General features: G+C 40.2%; 1 protein-coding gene across 1 annotated transcript in view; it reads left to right on the top strand.

Moving 5' to 3' along the window:
* Positions 1-19874, top strand: part of lrrc52 (leucine rich repeat containing 52) — a 30409-nt gene that overhangs the window by 4255 nt on the left and 6280 nt on the right. The window lies entirely within an intron of this gene.

The following is a 19874-nucleotide window of genomic DNA, read 5'->3' as shown; positions in this document are numbered from 1 at the left end:
TGTCTCGAATTTACCCAACAAATCTGAGTTATTTTGAAAGCAACAGCCACCTTAGCCGTCCGTTTCTTAAATAGCCAATGGATTGAATTAGAGTGACCAAAGAAATCACCAACAATGGGTCTGTCAGTGACCCTCTCAGCGAGGATACGCTCAGATGATCTTTGGTGGTAAATGTTAATTGAGCTTAGTCCTAAGAAGGTCCTGTGACAATGTGGCCTCGCTTATAATAGCTGTCAGTACATCCCATTGATCTTAGTGTCTTTCTGCGTCCTGAAGGCAGAGATAAAGCTAAGAGGATGATTGTGTCCTTTTGTGCCTTTTTTTTCTAGCCAGCCCCTCCCATCTGTACACACACAGACACACACTCGCACACACTCGCACACACGCAGCGTGCACCTGTGTGCACTGGCTCTCCCACCGTTGTGTGCTTTGGCCCTTCAGTCCAGATGGTTAATGATGGTGCTCAAAAAAGCTGGACTCCGATGCTCCCATTAAGGACAGCGTGTGTGTGTGTGTGTGTGTGTGTGTGTGTGTGTGTGTGTGTGTGTGTGTGTGTGTGTGTGTGTGTGTGTGTGTGTGTGTGTGTATCTGCAAGTGACTCACTCCAGTTAAGTGTGTGTGAGTCAGTGTGCGATCCAGAGGTTAGGAGAGACCCTAAGGCCGAGGCCCGTGGGAAACAGGAATGAGATTAAGAGACAAGGAGCTGGAGAGGATGGCCACTTAAAGACAGCATCTCCCCAAAGTTTTTATCTGCCTTCTTTTGTTGTTTTTTTTACACTGCACGAAAGCACACTCAAAAGCTGGCATACACTTACTGTACACACTCAGCTCTGCTATTCATTGCACCGAAAGCCCTGCACTTGCACAAGCACATTTTTGCAACAAAAAAAAAAAACAAAAACCTGAACAAATATTCTGAGAGAAGAGCTTTTGAATCTTAGTGACGCAACACACCCACAGCTGAGTTATTGTTCACCTTGTTTTGGTTTGAATCCAAGCTTATAAACTACAAAATCACAGCTGTATTTGCCATCACGCTACACTTTGAAGAGCAGCGTGTAGGATTTAGTGGCATCTACCGATGAGGTTTGCAGATTGCAGCCAGCAGAAACTTTTCTCATGTGGCAAGCATGAACTCCCAGTTAGGATTTTTTCAGTGTTTATTGTTGAGGATGTTTTAACCGTGAGCCAAATTACCCACAGAGGTCCCCTCCCTTTTAAAAACAAACCGACCAGGTGATTAAAACGGGTAAAAATGCTGAATGAGGCATTCTCTTCTGTTGGTATGTCAGGAACGGGCCACTAGCCCAGCACCTGTTACTGAGTGCTCACGGTTTTTCTCTGATACCTTAAAATACAGACGCTCAGGAGGTTTTAACCAGGAGCTTAATTATCTGCAGAGGTTTCTTCCTCTCCAAAACAAGCACACAAGGTGATTACAATCAGTAAAAACAGTGAATAAAGCAGTTTCACATTAAAGTGTTTTTCAACGCTGTTTGGCTCGTCATAAAAGGGCTGCTGACTATGGTGACTGATGCAAAAACACAAATGGCCGTAACTAGGGCCAGTGTTTGGTTTGTCCGTTTTACTGTAGAAAGACAGTGGTGCAAAATGCCGATCTCCATGGACGAGGATATAGCCCCCGTTTAGATATAAATGACTCATTCTGGGCCAACCAAAATACGCCCTTTCTTATTTTCAGGTGATTATACACATAGGAACTCTGGTTTGAACTGTAATCCCTCAGGAACTCACAAAACTGTAACACATACTCTGTCTGTCACGCTCACAAATATCAAAACAGCACCCATAACAACTACTGTACCCATTTTAACAGAGTGAATGGGGTCAAGTGAGCATATGTGTATGTGTGTGTGTGTGTGTGTGTGTGTGTGTGTGTGTGTGTGTGTGTGTGTGTGTGTGTGTGTGTGTGTGAGTGAGAGAGCATGTAGTGTGTTTCCTTGGTCATGAAAGCCCTCCAATCTGACTGCAGGGCTGTGAGTCTAATGTACAGAGATTCCAGCTGTCTCTAGCTCTCAGTGTGAACATGAATCAGGTGCATGCAAGTGTGTGAGTGTGTGTGTGTGTGTGTGTGTGTGTGTGTGTGTGTGTGTGTGTGTGTGTGTGTGTGTGTGTGCAACGTCTTCACACAGGAACTCATTCAGGACCCTTTGATATTGCTGCTGGTTGTGTAGGTTTTAATAAGCGCATTGATTGTTATTGGGGAAAAAACTTTATTATTTACATTCTGCTGAGTTCCAGTTTGTATAGCTTGTGTTTGCTTGTGTTTAAGGAAATTGCTCAGTTTGTGTCTGTTTGGTGTGATTTTGAGCCATCGAAGTCAAAGCGTGGCAGGTGCATTCACATAGTGTTTGTCCATGAGACATTAAGACAACAAGAGGGAGGAAGTAAGAAAGCAATAAAAAAGATTGAGTGGATCCGTCTCCTCGTGGATGACTATGGAAAACTTGAGTTGTGCTGCTGCGCTGCTACCAAAAAGGAACCTTTTTGGTAGCAGATTATATTTGTCAAGCTTGGGAGCAAAGGAGGAATATTTTGTTTTACCCTTTGAAACCTGAGAAAATTGGCTTGATTTGGGTCATAAACATGGGAAAAAAAGACAATGAGCAACTTAAGAAATTACCCAAAGAATAGTACAAAATTAGTAAAAAAAAAAAATAAATAAAAAAAAAAAGCACAAGAAAATAACATTAACATTTGCCCCAAAAAAGTTAAGTTAAAAAAAGAAAATAAGACATTTACCCCAAAAATTAGTCAAAAAAAGTAAAGTAAAAAATAACAAGGAAATATGTGAAAAAAGCGCTTTGGAAATAGCAATAATAATAATTCTGTAACATAATTGTAAATGCATAATTATGATAATTCTAAGTATAGTTGAATAGACATTTTCCCCTAGATTTTTTAAAAATGATTTTCTAAATCCACTCATTTCTTGCAGTTTGCAGGACATTTATTGCCAAGTTGCTCTGTGCCTTAATATTTTCGATATCAAACAGATAGAAATTTTATTGTCCACATGGGGAAATTTGAGTTGGACTTTACAAAGCTAGACCCATCAACACGTGGGTGCTCTCCATCAGCAAACAGAAGACATGAAGACATCAAAGAGCAAATAAAAATACCAAAACACAACCAATATAAAAATACACACCCTGCGGCACCACTCAGTCAGGTTTTTTATTGCAGCACAGCCTTTGTAACCTCTGCTTTGCTACTGTTTAAAATACCAACTGATGCAAACACTGAGGAGTTCTTAGGCTGCTTAAATTTGCACTGCTGAGCTCTGTATTGTCCGTCTGATCTGAACAGCTCATACTGAGAGTGCAGGATATAACTTGGATCTCAGAGGAAAATCTTTACCTCTTTAAGTACACACAGGTCATAGAAAGACTGAAGATTATGTTGATAATAACAGTGCATCATGACAATGTGAAAACAATGTGATGATGTGAAAGGAGTGAAACTACAGCGAATTATCACCTTAATCTGCAGGTCTTCTCAGTTTTGCAAAGATTTACAGTGAGTTTCAGCTCAATGTTGAGCAGTCCAGCTGCAGATTTACAGTTTTGATTCATGCATACTGCTCTTAAAACGCTGTCTTCAGCCACAGAGGGCAGATGTTTTGCTAAGAAAAAGCCCCCAAAACTCGCTGTACACTACCTGCTTAATACCAAGTTGCAGACCGACACAATTAGAGATGAACATAGTGGAGCAATTAGCAGCCAAAAAGATAAATATTTCTCTCAGGAGCTTAATGAGAAGGGATGTTGGAGTTTGCCAGATGGCCAAAAACACGAAAAAAAACTCTTATGATAATTTTGCTTTGTGTCTGCTGGATACTTGGTATTCAGGCAATAGTTTGCTAACATGTTAACCATGTTACACATGTGAGCTTTTAGTTTATTTTTTTAAATTTCTTTATGTATTTCTTTTATTAGCTTGGTGTTCTGCAAACCAAAACATAATGTTATAATAATAATAATTATAATAATAATAATAGATAAGGAAAGAGTAAAAAGGGAATACATGCTTATTGTTTTGAACTAAACTTAGCTAATAATAAACCAAATCATGTAAACATTAGGGATGTGACGATAATCAGTAAGGATCAATTTATTATCACTAATTCAATATTACCAATTCAAATTCAAAACATTGATACATATCATCTTTTAGATGCCAATTAATTTTGAAATCCTCATAGACAATGATGACATTTACTGATAATGTCTCATATCAATATCACGCCCCTGAACTGAACCGAATCAAAATCATGTTTTGACTTGTTGATATCAGCAAATATTGTATCGTTATCCAAAGACTCAATATTATATTGTGATGAAACTTTGTAATTTACACCTCCAGTAAACACTTTGAAAAGGACTTTGAGTTTCAGGTGATTAAATTACTGCTAAAAAAAAAAAGCTCATATCAGTTGCATGTCTTTTAACAGCTTTTATAAACTGCCTTTATACGGTTTCAGCTGCTGGTCAACAGCTATTATTACTATTTGTTCGTACTGTCTGCGTTTGGCACATGTTGTCCACGACCTTATCACTTGACAAATGAATAATTTAGCTTTTTGGCACTTTGCAGTTCGTTTGGATGCAGATGATTTGGCTTTTTTTTAGTTTTGTTTACTGTCTTATGTGGTTTTGGATGTGAAAGACTGTTATTGCCCTGCCTTGTCCTCCAAAACTCTCAACTTTCGGGCCCTGAACACCTGAATATTCTCTATCATCACTTCTCCGTACTTTGGGAATATACCTACATTTCCTCTCTTGTCGTAATAGAATTTCAGCGTGTCGAACGACCTGTTTGTAGGTCGATTTTGACAAGTGCCTCAGCTAAACACACAGAGTGTAAGTGGCTTGTCCTGGGCTGGCAGAGTTGGTGGTGTTACGGCTCCGGTGTTTGGGGGGGGAGTATTTCTGGCTGCACGTCGGCGCCCTGGACAGCTCACAAACCCGAGGCAAAGAGCCAAGGGAGAGGGGCCACGCACGGGGCAAGAGTTAAATATTCATAAAAAGAGAAACAGAAACAGAGGTCCGGGGGTTCAGAGACGGGAGGTTTTTAGCACCGTTTGAACTTGATTTATCCTTAATGAAAGTGAATCTTAGATTACTTGAGAGATGAGAGGACCGAAATGACAACAGGACAAAAAGGATGAGATAAGACAGAAAGGGATGAAAAATTGGGCAGATGAAGATGGACTTTGCGACAGAGAGATACAGAGAGGGACAAAAGAGTTAACAATCGTCTGTGCCCCAGATCTGTCACTCAAACCCATTAAAACATTCATTATGACAAGGAGGCATCAATTCAATTTAATACAGGTAGAGGATACATTATTTATCAGCTGGAATGATTCCTCAGACCCATCTGGTGCGGAGAACCGTATCGAATTCAACTGGCCTACTTGTGTAGTGCAGCCTGTATATGTTTTTATGTCTCTGTGCGTTTCGCGGTGTGAGCTTGAAACCAAGATTGATGTGATGCTCGTGTGGGTGTGTTTGTGATGTGATCACCTGAGGCGAAGAGGAGAGGCAGGTGTGTGTGAGACCGTGTGTGTGTGTGTGTGTGTGCGTCCGACCGAGCCAATAGAATAAAATTGGAAAAGAGAGAGAGGGGAGAGTGCGAAGATGACGGAGCAAAACGGAGAGAAACAGAAGGACGTAGAAGAAGATGGAAATAGAGCGATAAAGGCTGAAGGGGAGAATAAATGCTAAAACGTGCCAGAATGAAAATGAAAAGTGGGAGGTGATAAAGAGAGGAAGACTGATAAGAAAAGCGATAGAGGGACGAGGAGAGAGCTGTTGCTATCTGACCTTCACTCTCTCTCTCTACTCATCCTCCGCCAGAGGAAGAAGGGATCATATGGAGAAATGATGGAAAGGAGGATGTGGTAATCTGACTAATGCCGTATTTGAGAGGAGAGGAATCAGAAGGCGTGTGTTATTCAGCCCTAGTGGATGTGATGGAGAAAAGGTCAGCTATTCTTAGTCTTAGCCAACCCCTGTATGATGCGTTTGGCTGGATAAACAGCGAGGAGGGGCCGAAAAAAGTCTTACATCCGATATCAAACACTTCCAGTAAGCAGTCGTCTTTAAAATGTGGTCGGAAAGTGAAAGTTTAATGTCCACCTACAACATAGCCATTGTTTCAGCATTTCATTTAAGTGACTGTAGTTCAAACTAAATGTTGTCGAATGCGCATCTAGTTGAGAGGTGCAAAGAAAAAAGAGATCCAGTGAACATTGAGCATGAATAGATTATGAGAAAATGGGCCCCCAGGGAACAGCTATGCAAACCCCCCCCCACCTCTCCTCTCCTGCAGAGGAGCAAAGACTTTTACATGTCTTTACAGTCGTTATGCATCTTTTTGTGTCTCCTTTTGACTATTTTGTGTCGTTTTGTAGTTGTTTGTGTCTCTTGAAGGTAATTTTGTGTCTTTTCAATGTTATGTCTTATAAAGCTAACTGTGTCTCTTGGATGTAATTTTGTGTCTCTTTAATTTAGTGTATTATCAAGGTAACTTTGTGTCTCTGGGGTAATTTTATGTCTCTTTGAGGTAACTTTGTGTGTCTTTGGGTTAATTTTGTGTCTCTTGGAGGCAGTTTTGTCTCTCTTTGAGGTAAAAATGTATTTTATCAATGTAATTTTGTGTCTTATTGAGGTTATTTTGTCTCTCTTGGAGGTCATTTTGTGTCTTTTTTTGTTTGTTTTGTCTCTTTGTAGTTACTTTTGTCTCTGAGGTTGTTTTGTGTCACTTTGTTGTAATTTGTCTCTGTGAGGTGATTTTGTGTCTTACCAATGTCATTTTATGTCTCAATGAGACAATTTTATGTTTTTCTTTTTTCTTTTTGTTCATTTTGCATCACTTTGTAGTCATATTGTGTGTCCTTGCTGTGTTTTGCCTGTGTTTGCAGTTATTTGTGTCTCTTTGCAGTTCCTTTGCATCTCTTCATGGTCTTTTTGTGTTTCGTTTTAGTTATTTTATCTCTCTTTATGGTAATTTTGTGTCTCTTTGTGCCTGTATTGTGTCTTTTTGTAGTCGTTTGAGTTTCTTTTAGGACATTTTGTGTCTTTTTGAGGTCATTTTGTGTCTTTTTTAGTGTTTTGTGTCATTCTGTATTGCCTTGTGGTTGTTTTGTGTGACTTTGTGGTTGTTTTTCTCATTTTCTGAGATTCATTTTCATTTTCTCATATTCTCATTATTAGCATAGTTATTTTGCGTCATCTTGAAGTTTCTTTGCATCTCTTTGTGGTCTTTTTGTGTCTCACTGTATTCATCTCGAGTCTTTTCCTGGTCATTACATGTCAGTTTGAGTGACATTTTACATGCAGGTGAAGGCACGGAGGGGCCTTACACATGGGGCCCCTGGGCTCGTTCAGAAATCCATGACTGACAGCACTACAGTCTTGGACCTTTATCAGGTGTCAGATTCACAACATGAAACAACAAGGTCTTTATACTAAAACCACAGGCTGTGACAGCTTATCTAAAGGGGCGCCAGCACCTGAGACAATGAACATATCAATTATTTACAAAAATGTCCTTATAATGATACAATTAAACGTATTTTAAAACCTACAGAACATAAATGGAAAAAATAGAACTACTGTTTATGAAAAACTAAATGGTCAATGCAAAACTGTAATGTTTTGGTAAAAATGCAAATTTTCAAACAAACATTTTAACCAAAATCAGCATTAAAACCTCACAGTTTGTAATACCGAGAGGCAGAATTTCACAATTTTGGGTGGTGATTGAGGTAACAAATATTTTATCTTTTGTAGCTTGATTACAATATTCTGTCATGATCCTGGGTTTTTTTTAATGGTCCATCATTTTACGGACTTTGTTTTGGGGTTTACTGTTTTTCTTTTTAGGTTCACTGCTTTTATTTCATGTCTGGTTTTACCGCCCGGCTGCCGTGTCTGCCCCACTCTGATTTGTTTCACCTGTCCCTCATCAACTCTGCAACTCTCCCTCGTTATCTCCCTGCTCTCCCTGAGATATTTAGTCTTCGTGCTCCCCTTGTTTTTGGTCAGTCTGTACAGTCAAGATTCACAAAAGTTTAGGAGAGGACTCAATTGCAAAACACTATGCAGGGAGGACTGAAGAATGAAAAGTGAGCTTTAATAAGATACAGCTGGTGCAAAAAGACAAAAACTCAAGCAGACAACAAAATTAAGAGAGCTGGTAAAAGAAAAACAAAATATCAGAGGAAAAAAAACATATTAGAAACAAACCAGTAAGCAAAAAACATGCAGGGAATCCAAGGGGGGACACAGAGACCAATGCAAAGGAACAACACAGATGGACTAAACAAACACACAAGGAGAGCAGGGACGGGGGACGGGTGACAGGAGGGTTAATGAGAAACAGGTGAAACAAATCAGGGTGGGGCAGACAATCACTAAGGGGGGAAAACACACAAAGGCAAGAAGCAAAACCAGTCATGACACACAAGGGGCCTTACCCACACCGACCCTATACACTCCCACTCCGTCTCAGAGTGTCACTTCATTTGTAGTTACCTTCACAGCTGAATGAAGCAACCTTCATCAAGGTGCTGGATATAAGTACAGCAGCAGGCTTTGGGACAAACTTCCCTCTCTGCAGTGGAAAAAAGAGCTGTTGTAATATTTCATAACCATGCACAAAAATAAAGCGTTTGTTTTCTTTTTTATTTGATCTGTAGGCTGTGCCGCTCTACTAAAAACTGAAAAGTCTTTCCTTTGCATTTAAAAACAAAATCCATGTTCATATCATAACATTGTGAGAACAATCCTCATGTACATGGATCCGCAAGAAACAACAGAAAACGCTGTAGTGTGCATGTCAGGCCAGTAGTTGGTGGTTTAACTTTGTAATGACACAACATAGAAGAACACCACGTGCATACACAAAGTGCGGCCGTGACGTCACCGTTCTCACAGGATCCGCAAAATGCCAGTTTACGTGGTGAAGGAAGGGTTGTGCTTTCAAAAGATTAAACTCTTTCAATAGTTTGTGTTTTCAGGCCCCCAAAACACGGTTGTCATGTGAACGAAAGGCCAAACTGCAACAAATGTTAAATGTGTCGTGCAAGAAACACTGCAGTGTAAACGTCCCCTTAGTTTGAGCAGTTTACAGTCCTAAGGGTGTTCACAGGACTTCTAAGAAGTGTCTCCATGACAAACACAATGCGGTGATGCTTGTAGTCAGGCATCGATGCAGGTTCACTGTTGGAGGGTTTAGTAAGCCACTTCCACTCCATGCTAGATGGTTTGGGACAGCACTTAATGTGGCAGACCCTCAGCATGAACACGGAAATGGAGTGAAAGTGGGTAGTGAGACTGTGTGGGGGGTGGTTTGAAAAAGGCCCAGGGAATCTACAAAATAAAACAGGAAACAGACTAAACACAAGAAAACACAGACAGAAAACCCCCAAAGAAAGTCCTCAGAATAACAGACTATAAACAAAAACTAATGAACTGGACTTGTTTTCTGTTCTCATTAATCGGCCAGTGCAGTATCTTGACCGATGCTGTAATGTCGTGGCAGAAGTTAAGCCTCGTCTGACTTTTTTTCACCAGACAATAATGAGTTGTTTTGTTGACCTTATCTGTGTTGGGATCATTCCTGTGTCTCTGGACTGGCTCCTTTCAAACTAATTAGATGACCAAAGTCAGTCTGTACGCTACCTAACACTTTGTAACATCAACTTCCAGACTTCTTTTGACCTGCAAAACACTAAATGAGTGTTCCTGGGCTCTCTTGGCAGTGAGCCTGAGGACATCAATGCTATTATGATCAAATGAATTCATAAATAACATCTTAGAAACTATTTTCAGCAGCCAGCTTCCACAGGGAGGTCAGAGGCCAAGGTCAGCCACAGAAATGTAACAGTAGGCTTTGGTTTATTCTCAGTGATTGAGGGGAAGAGGGGAGGTTTGTGTCTATAGCCTCCACCTCCCCCTCCACATGAGACCACAACCATACTGATTACCATATGCATTGGCATAATTAATCTGCTTATAAATAGCTCTGTTCCCAGTTCTCAGGACGGGCTCTGTGCCTCGCAGGTTAATACCTCACAGCTCTGATCATCAGTTATATGAACATACTGTGTACATGCATGCGCGCAGAATGCACAAATTGAGTGTTTGATTGCTTCTGTGCGGACCGCAGGCGTCTGTGGATGTGTTTGCATTCACAGCGTAGTCTGAAAAGCCAGAGAAATGATTGTTATTCCGCCGCTCATTGCTCTTTCATGTGTCGAGCGGCGGAGTCGGAGGAAAACAGAGTGAAGTTCATAAAAGAGTCAGCGGTGTTTTTCTGCGGCGTCGCGCCCCTACACTATAGCCCCTCCTCCAGGGAGGTGATGACTCCTGCTCTCTGTCAGTGTTTCAGTGCTGAGCTTGGAAATCATCCAGCTGATGATTTGACACGGAGACCGTATCGCACCGCAGCGGTGGCAGCAACTAGAGCCATTTATGTATTCACGCACACACATAAACACCAACGTTTGTGTTCACAGGATACTTGTGCATTCTCTTTCAGATCAAACAGAAAAACATTTAAGTCCCCATTCACATTTCCTGGAAAGCTCTACTTGTGTGTAGTGTTTGAGTGTATCTGTAAGTAAGTGAACTGTGTTTATTCCTCTGATTACTGCAGTTTATTTCCTTCGGTACTATTTTAGTCCTTGTAGCCCCCGGCCTGTGCTGTGTCACAGAGCTGCGGGGCTTTGTGTCCGCTCAGCTGCATGCTTCACGACACTGTCCGCATAGTGCCACACTGACACCTCTGACCACAACCCCGGTTGTATTTCCATAACATCGTGACATCATGCACAGCAGAAACAAGACGATTCTTAGCACGGTGAGGACAGATACGTGACCACTGACATGTTCTCATCCAGAGTCGTCACATGTTACTGCTTTGCAGTGGACTTCCCATCTACATATTACGTATTCTTTTGCAGCTGCTGTTTACGTTCCAGGATGCTGCTACTGTGATGTCAACACAAGCACATGGTGCGATTAAGCTGCGCATTATGTTTACGCAACAACAGCACATGGCAACCAACACCGGGACGTCAACTAATGCACATGCTGCCACAATTGGTTAGATCAGGCAACGAGGGCATGGATGCTTATGATTAAGGGAAGGAGGCACATTCAGATGTAAAGTGAACACAGGATTCCTGCATGAAAGTCCAGGGTTTGTTGGACCCATCCAACACCCCTGACCTTAAATGACAGAAACCATATTTTGAAAAAAAAAATAAAATTACTGAATGTGTACTTTAAGTTTTTAGTTTGAACTATGTCCAATTCACTAACATGGAGGGGGCAGGATTTTTGACCTATACTGCAGCCAGCCACCAGGGGGTGATGGCCTCACTTTTGGAGAGTGTCATGTCGTCTAGTTTATGGTCCACCTGTGTTCACAAGTGATGCGGGTTATGCGCGCATCAGGTGGATGCGGCACATGCTATCCAGCCACCCGGCTGTTCGGCGCGTATAATAACATTGGCACCATCTGGCAGCGTTCTCACCTGATGCCGTCCAGCAGAGTTTTATGTGGACGCGAAAGTTGGCTTTTGGCGCTACGATATAATGCCAAAAGCACTGTCAAAGCATATTTTGTAAGTTCAGAATGAGAACGGGGCTGATGACCACTCTGCTTCCTGTCATGCTGCTGGAGGAAAAACCAGACAACAGTGACATCTTGTCCAACGACAGTCTGACAGTAACTAAGCGCTGGCCAAGAGAAGAAATTTCTTGCCAGAGATTAATGTTCAGAGCAGACTATCTCATCATAAGAGGGCAGAGTGGGGGCCATCCTGCAGCATTTCTCAGCCAGTGCTTGTTTAAGGTGCAGGAATATGGAAACTGCAGTGCAGCATGCATGCAGAAAAGTGTGAAATCTTCAAGGCTGCAGCCACTGTCCTGAGACTGCTGGAATTAGACTGCACATTAGAGCTGCGCTGCAGGAACAAAAAGGACACACACTTCTTTATCTCTGCCTTCCACTCTAATACGTGCACATACTCTCTGAAAACGGCCTGTACTTTCGTTCCGGAGGTACTCGTCTTCTTCTGATTTGGTATCTACAAAAGGATTTTATTAGTGCTACATATGCAGAAACTAGAAAGAAATAGGAGTGGGCTTTTTTAGAAATGTTTAAAGGGTAGATTTTGCACACTTTAAATGAATTGGCATCGTCAAACAAGTGCCTCATAATCAGATACACAGAGACACAAAAAAACACCTCACCTCTGTTAGCACCAGCACCTTTAATTCAATGTCATCAACTGCAGTAATTCCTTACATATTGGACTTTAGCTTCTATGATACAGGAATATGATTATAAATTAAATAGCTAAGTTGTACATTATTAAGGAGAGGTAAAAGAAATCGGACCGGTGAAAAACAGGGACAAACGCTAAAAATGTCAAGGGCGTTCTGCCAGAATGATGTCTGAGTGGTTTCCCTGCTTGAGTGATGGGATGAGTTAGAAAACAGTGAGTGACAGAGAAACAGACGGTGAAGAGAGACTGAACGCAGAGTGAATCATCCCGGCGGCCACCTTTTCCCGCAGTGTTCTTCAGTAATGCTCAAATTATTTTCTCTTATCTCTGATTATAAGAGGCAGTCGTGAATTCTTTCTAAAATGAAGCTGTCATTGCAAAGGAATAGATTTGCAGAGAAATTTGCGGGCCTTTTTCTCCTTTGGGCTTGGGAGACAAAGAAATATACCTGATGTATATATTCCTTCTATAGGCTAATATCCGCCAACACTTGTTTCAGTCCCACATTTATGTTTGCATACATAATACAGCTGCATAGTTCACTCCTTAACTTGGAACAGCCTATGGCTACATTCACAGTCACACATTTTCATTTTCAAACACAACTTTTGTGCCTGCGTCCACAGTACTCTGGTTAACCCCGAAACTGTAGACTCTTGAATATGCTGCTGACCTGTTTCATAATGAAAGCTCCTGGATTGTCGAAGGGCTGAAATGGAGACTTATGGAAACAATGACGCAGAAACTGATGTGCGCTTCCTGATTGGGTCTTTTCAGTCACAACATGTCGTTCCCTGATTTGTTGCGCTCCATTCAAATTTGCTTTACTCTCAATCTATGCTTTCTGCCGCCTTGGCCGCCCTATACTTATGTTGTTTTCAGTAACGGTTCAACGTTATTGTTGGTCCATGCAGAGAAATCTCTGGTCTTACTTTTCACCATCTTCATAGTTTACTTGACTGGTAAAATGCTGTGCATTTTCAGGCATGCCAGTGTGGGGGGAGATTACTTCTGAAACAGTCCTAAAATTGGCTCGATAGATAGAAAAAAAATGCTTGTGTGGACTGAAGTTGTTTTAATTTCAAAAGGAAAATGTATTATAGTGTTGACATAGTCTAAGTTACAATAATAACTGTGTGTCTGACAGTTAAATAGCTTGGAGATAACACAATCTTTCTCTCACAAATAATTCATAAACAGTAAAATGCACCTTTGCTCCGTGGTTCTCCTGCTGCAGCCTCACTTAGTCTGGTATGACCTGAAGCTTATGGTGACTAATGCTTGCAAACTTTAGGTAAGCATTAAAGAGTCAGTACACAGACTTCATGAATCTTTTACCCTTGTGCTGCTGTTTCAATAGCTTATCGAGGCTTATTTAGCATTAGCCTAATTGGCTTATTATACCAAAATTGTCACTTGTAGCTACAGAGACCACTGTTAAGCAAAAGATAGTAGTATCGCTCAGTGGTGGAAAATAACTAAATACATTTACTTTTTTAAGCATTGTATAGTATAATTTTAAGGACCTTGTTCTCAAATATTTCCATTTTAGGCTACTTTCTGCTTTACTTTCACTACATCTCCAAAACAAATATTGTACTTTTCACTCAGCTGTGTTACTGACAGCTTTACTTTGTATTTACTTTTCAGATCAAGGTTTTACATACAACATACAGGTTCAGTTTATAAAATATGATGAATTATAGAATAATTATAGATTGACTGTTATACCCAACTGTACTTTTTGACCAGCTCCAACATAAAATGCTGCCTACATCGTAATGTATACGTAATATAACCCAACAATATATTGTCACCTTGACAAGGGTCTGCTGCGTAATTAGTACTTTTACTTTTGATACTTTACATACATTATGCTGCTAATACTTCTGTACTTCTACTGAAGTAAGATTTTGAATGCAAGACTTACACGGGAGGAATTTTAGTTAAGGTAACTTGCTTCTGTAACTTAAGTAAAAGCTCTGAATATTTCTTCCACCACTGGCCTCACTTTAAGAAGATATGTTATGCATCACTGATTACTTCTACAGTAATTGCGTCCTATATTTTTGTGTTTTAAATGCTGTTTTTAACCAACAGTAGCTCTTTATTCACATTGGACACTTTGATAAAGTGCTACAAAATGTAGCTGAGATATCGGCAAAGTAAGAGCTAATGACTGAGAGAAGGATCAGGCTTCTCAAAGGTGATACTAAGCAATTAAATATGCCTTAATTGGCCTGAAAGTTAATTGAGAAGATTAGTTTGGGACATTGTAAGCTGTGGATGAAAGCCTTAAATGGCCCTGAAATTTTCTCAAGGACAACACGAAAGGACCAACAACCTTTGGAAAAGAGATAAGCTTACCTGGGCCTTAAACTTTTTTGGGGGGAACTTGAGCTACATCTGCCAAATTCTGGCTGAAAGTTTGTCCAGGCTTTCATCTCACTTCACAGAGGTGACCAGACTGCAGAAACATGCAGCCAAGAACTTTGTGCAAATGCAAGGTGCAGGAAACAGTGACTGAGGAGGGACAGATGAGACCCAAACAGCCCAAGGGACCTGTTTGCTGCTGTTGTGTGTTTGTACAGTCACTGATTCTAACTCGCTGCTCCGGCATCCAGCTATGAATGTTATTGCAAGAACTAATAGACAGAAACCTCACTGCACGCACACAATCACAAGACAAATCCTCACACCTGTCCTGAGGCAAGCTTGGCAGTGTAATGAGACTGAGCAGATCAGCGAGCCGGCCCAGACCGTCACAGATGGTGACAGAGAGTGACGGAGGGACGGAACTGATGGGACACAGAGATGGGGAGAAAAATAGAGAAGTATAGAGAGATATAAATAGAGGGGTATTACAAAGTTCATTGTAATTGTTATTTTGTATTATTTTCCAAAATATAAAGACAAATAAATCAGATAACAGCATATCACACACTCAAAATATCTGTTGCAAGTAAGACAACACAAAGCAAAAAACTATTTAAAAGACGACAGAACCAAACTGGGGCAGCACATTCTCCCCAATAAAAAATGAATGGGAGTATTTACTTATTACATTTCCTTCTTTAAATAGGCTCAAAATTAGACCAAAATCTGTTAATTTGAAACTTTCAGCAAAATCATTCTTTGTATGACTCCTCCAGTGCATGAGAACAATCTTTGAAGGACGTCGCTCTGAATAACTGTTTTACTGTATGATAAATCATAAAATGATTTTATGATTAGTTGATCTCATTGACAGGGTTCCTGTGGAATATTTGATTTTAAGAAAAAACAGTATGGGAAAATATTTATCTTCTTAGACTTTTGCCTATTATTTTGTTTTCTAATATATAAAATTTAGAAAAAGACAATGTGGTTAAGTCTTTGAACAGCAAATATACATATAGCATCTAAAATGACCAACTATGAAGTTTGTCTGAACATTTATTGTATGAGTTTCACAGTGATGTAATTATAAGAGAAGTAAACAAATCTTTGCTGAATCAAAAAAACCTTCACGGCTGCCAATTCCAAGGACACAGTGAATAAAGAAGATTGCACAAACACTTTGAAAATTAAATTATCCAACTTGTTTCAGCTCATTTGAGTTTCCAATTTATGAAAGAGACTAAAAAGTATAGGAGGAAGCAGTAATATACATTTATTTATTTAACATGTTAAGCTACAGTACTTCGCTAATATCTTTTGGCAATTATTTGAAGACATAATACAACATGTCCTTAAACAACAGTTCGTATGATATCTAACAAATAACATCGCCCCACGAATGGCAATTTAACATAAAGTTACGCAGGTTGGGTTTAGAAAAAGAGACGTGGTTGTGACATACCTTAAAATAACTCAAAGTTTACATGCTACCACATGGGACACAAACACCAGTTTCCTGGGGGAAAGTCCCGGTCGTCTGACCCATCCACCACCCTAACCTTTTCTTTACTCCCATTGGCGCATTGGTCAAGTGATCAAAGCCTACCCAGTTATGTGGGTTATACACAAATTACTGGCTCAGGATTACATACAAATTCTGGTGCATCACTTTCTTAAACATACATACGTATGAACAGTGCATAACAACAGCCTGTATAATAGCATAATTCCTCAGAATGTAACATATATGTTAACAGTTGGATTTTAAAACAATTTATTTATATCGTGTTATTGCTTTGTTCTCAGGTGTCAAATATGGTCTGAAAAATCTACCAAGAAATCTGGCACTTTGAGCCTGGAAAAGTATGGAATTTTGGAATGTGTAGGAATCCTGTACTAACCATCTGATATCACCCAACCGCATCTTTCCATATGTTGTTTCCTCTTTGATTTTTAGCTAAGACCCACCTCCCATATGTCTCTCATACGGTTGCAGACAGAATTATATATTGTTCCCCTTTTCACTTGAGGACATGTGCTGAAAGTGAGCACAGACAAGGAGCGGGAGAATAGAAAGTGACAGTTTGGGGAAGACTCTGCATGTCCTTCCTCCTACTGAGGGACAGTTAAAACTGGGATAAGCGCATCTGCTGAGTGCGTTACATGCATCCCCTGGTTCACCCTCAGTTTATCTATTGGTACTGAATAACTGTACAGTAATCTTAGCAAACCACTAATCACTATAATGACTTGCATAATGTTCCCTGCTAACTCAATAACCTAATATCCACCTGCTATTTCTGCCTGGATGGGGCTAACCGTCAAATAAACAAACACAACAGCTACCTGATCCACTCGCTCTAACTCTGGCGACAGTTTGCATAATCCCGAGCTGTTATAACTTCACAGGACATTAGCACACACAACATCAAACCATCACTGTGACAGCTTCAGCACAACTTGTCTCCTCAAATCTGAGACAAAGCCCCCTGCGGAGGTGTTTGTTAAGTCCGTATTGATCAAGAGTCTTATCAAACCCCTGCAGATGTGTTGTGGACGCTTTCAATGACAGGCTTGTAAAAACCCTGTCAGAACTTTAAGCTGTAATTTTAACCCTTGCAGACATACAGTCGGAGTAATCTAATCACCAGACTAATCTGTCTCAGGGTTATCTCTGAGTTAATTTGGATATTAGGAGAGGGAAGCGCTTAAGAATTTATGAGGTTTAAGTCAGTTTGTGTGACTGTAGATGCCAAAAAGATGGTTTTATAATCATTTCACAACTTCTAGCTCCAGATTTTTTCTTCATGAAGCCCTGGCAACTTGACAGAGGAGTATAGATCATATCTCCCCATCCTCCCATCGCTCAGTTCCATGTTCAGACCTTTGGCTTTATTGGTAGATGAGTGCCGTTTAATTAACATTGTTAACGGTTATAATCCATCAGCGGACAGGACTGCAGCCAGATACCGTCCTCTCTCAACTTGAGGTCAGACTCACTGCATCTGTCTCCTCCATATGAGTGTGTGAGGGTGCAAATTGTTCCTCATTACTTCCTTTTTTGTGTCTCTCTCATACTCCCATCTCGTCTCAGTCTGTCTATCGCTCTCTCGGCTCTCTCATCTCTCATTGTTCCCAGCTTGAAAGGAACTTCTTTTTTTGGGGGAGTGCAAGTGCGATTAAGCATGCAGGGAGGGTGGGAGTGAAGAAGCAGGGGAATTAGCTTGTAACGAGAGATGAAGTCAGATGAACTGATACTGTACCTGCTCTCCTTCTGTCTCCAATCACACCGTTAGATCCACACAGAGCACGCCTTTCTTTTTTTTAACACTGCATTCATACTAATTAAATCTTTGAAGCCTGAGCAAATTGGCTTGATTTCTTTGGAAAAATACCGAAAGACAGCAATAACCCACGGCAATGAGCAATGACCAACAAGAAATGGCCCAAAAATTGACAAGAAATTCGTAAAACATTACAAGGAAATTACCTGAAAATAAGCAAAGATAAAAAATAAAGTAAAAGGAGAATTGAGAAAATTACTTAAAGAAAGAACCAAAATAAAAATTAAAAAAACTATCTTCTGTAGCATAATTTTAAACATTTCATTTTAAAAATTATGAATATTTCCCTTCTTTTTTTTGTTCAAATTTAATAATCCCACTGTAGATGATATTTTAAAGTTAATTTCTTCCCAGCATTTACTATTTTTTTTTTTTTTGCAATTTGGGGGATATCGCTTGCAAAGTTGCTCAGTGCTTTTTGTCCATGTTTTCAAAAGAAGTCAAACCAATTTTCTCGGGTCTCAGGGGTTTAAATGCTTAAGAAAGGATCTAAGGGGTTAACATATGAGGGCACTGTATATTTGCTAATGCTGCAAAGTCACTGTAGCAGAATGAAAACATGCAGCAGGGCAGGATAAGCGCTACTGCTCAAGTGTTCTCGAGCGAGACGCTGACCAGCTTCTGCAGCCGCCCTCGACCTTTGACCTCTCTGTCGCAAAGCATCAAATGACATAAATAAATGCTCTTTGGTATTCAAAAGGCTTGTAGAGTTTCTTTCTGCCTCCCCGTGTGGTCTGAAGTCGCTCCGGCTCATTATCATATTCCTCATTATGAGCAGCAGATGTTTTGTCAGGGAAAACACTCATCTCCTTATCTTTCCACTGCTGCAGAGTGATTTGTTAGTGTATAATGATGTGCGTGAGGGGAAGGGAGGGTTGGTGTGTCAGAGCCTTGCAGTCAAGTCTAGTCACCTTTTCTGTTCATGTGTGTGAGCATGTGTGTGTGAACATGTGTGTGCAGCATAATAATGTTGCCATGTCCTAGACACCAAAGACCTACATTACCCAGAGGAAATCTATAGTGTCTCTCGGGATCATTTATCATAGAGGTTATCACTGCATTGTTAACAGATGTGTGTGTGTATGTGTGTGTGTGTGTGTGTGTGTGTGTGTGTGTGTGTGTGTGTTGCTTGTATTTGCTACATAATGAGGACCAAAACGTGTTACCAACCAAGTGAGGACATTTTTGGAAAGTGAGGATATATCAGCCAGTCCTCACTTCTTTGAAAGCCTGTTTGAGGGTTAAGAGTTACTTTTAAGGTTCAGAATGCAATTAGGTTTAGGTTAGTGTTAGGGTAAGGTTTTGGGGCAGAGGAGGGATCGATTATATTACTTTTAGGCTTTTATGGTTCACCATGCTGCTTTATTGAGTGTTTTTACTGGTTAATATCACCGGATGCATTTGTTTTGGAGAATAAGACCTCTGCAGATAATTCAGCTTCTGGTCCAAACCTCCTGACGATGAACACTGGAGGACTTCTAATCGGCAGAAGTTTCAGCTGGTTGCAATCTAAAATCCTCATCACTAGACGCCACTACATCTCACCAAATTTCACATGCTGGACTTTAAAATAAAAATAAGTACTGAAATATTTAAAGCATACTAATACACACTTCTTTGTAATGACAAAATGTTAGTGCTATAGGTGTAGGTGAATCAAAGTAAATCATTAAAACCACAAAGTAACACACACATCATATATTAGTAAATTAAAATTATGGTATTATTAGTTAATTACAAGTGAAATAAAAGTCACAGAACATTAACTCAGAACTGCAGATGAGTTTCTTTATTTATGAAACCTTCAAAGGGTGAGAATGATC

Source organism: Plectropomus leopardus, chromosome 5 (assembly GCF_026936395.1).
Source record: "Plectropomus leopardus strain MGB_pleo_1.0 chromosome 5, ASM2693639v1, whole genome shotgun sequence".
In the NCBI taxonomy this organism is placed as follows: Eukaryota; Metazoa; Chordata; class Actinopteri; order Perciformes; family Serranidae; genus Plectropomus; species Plectropomus leopardus.
The sequence above is the reverse complement of the archived record's forward strand: the minus strand, read 5'-3'. Positions and strand labels throughout refer to the sequence as shown.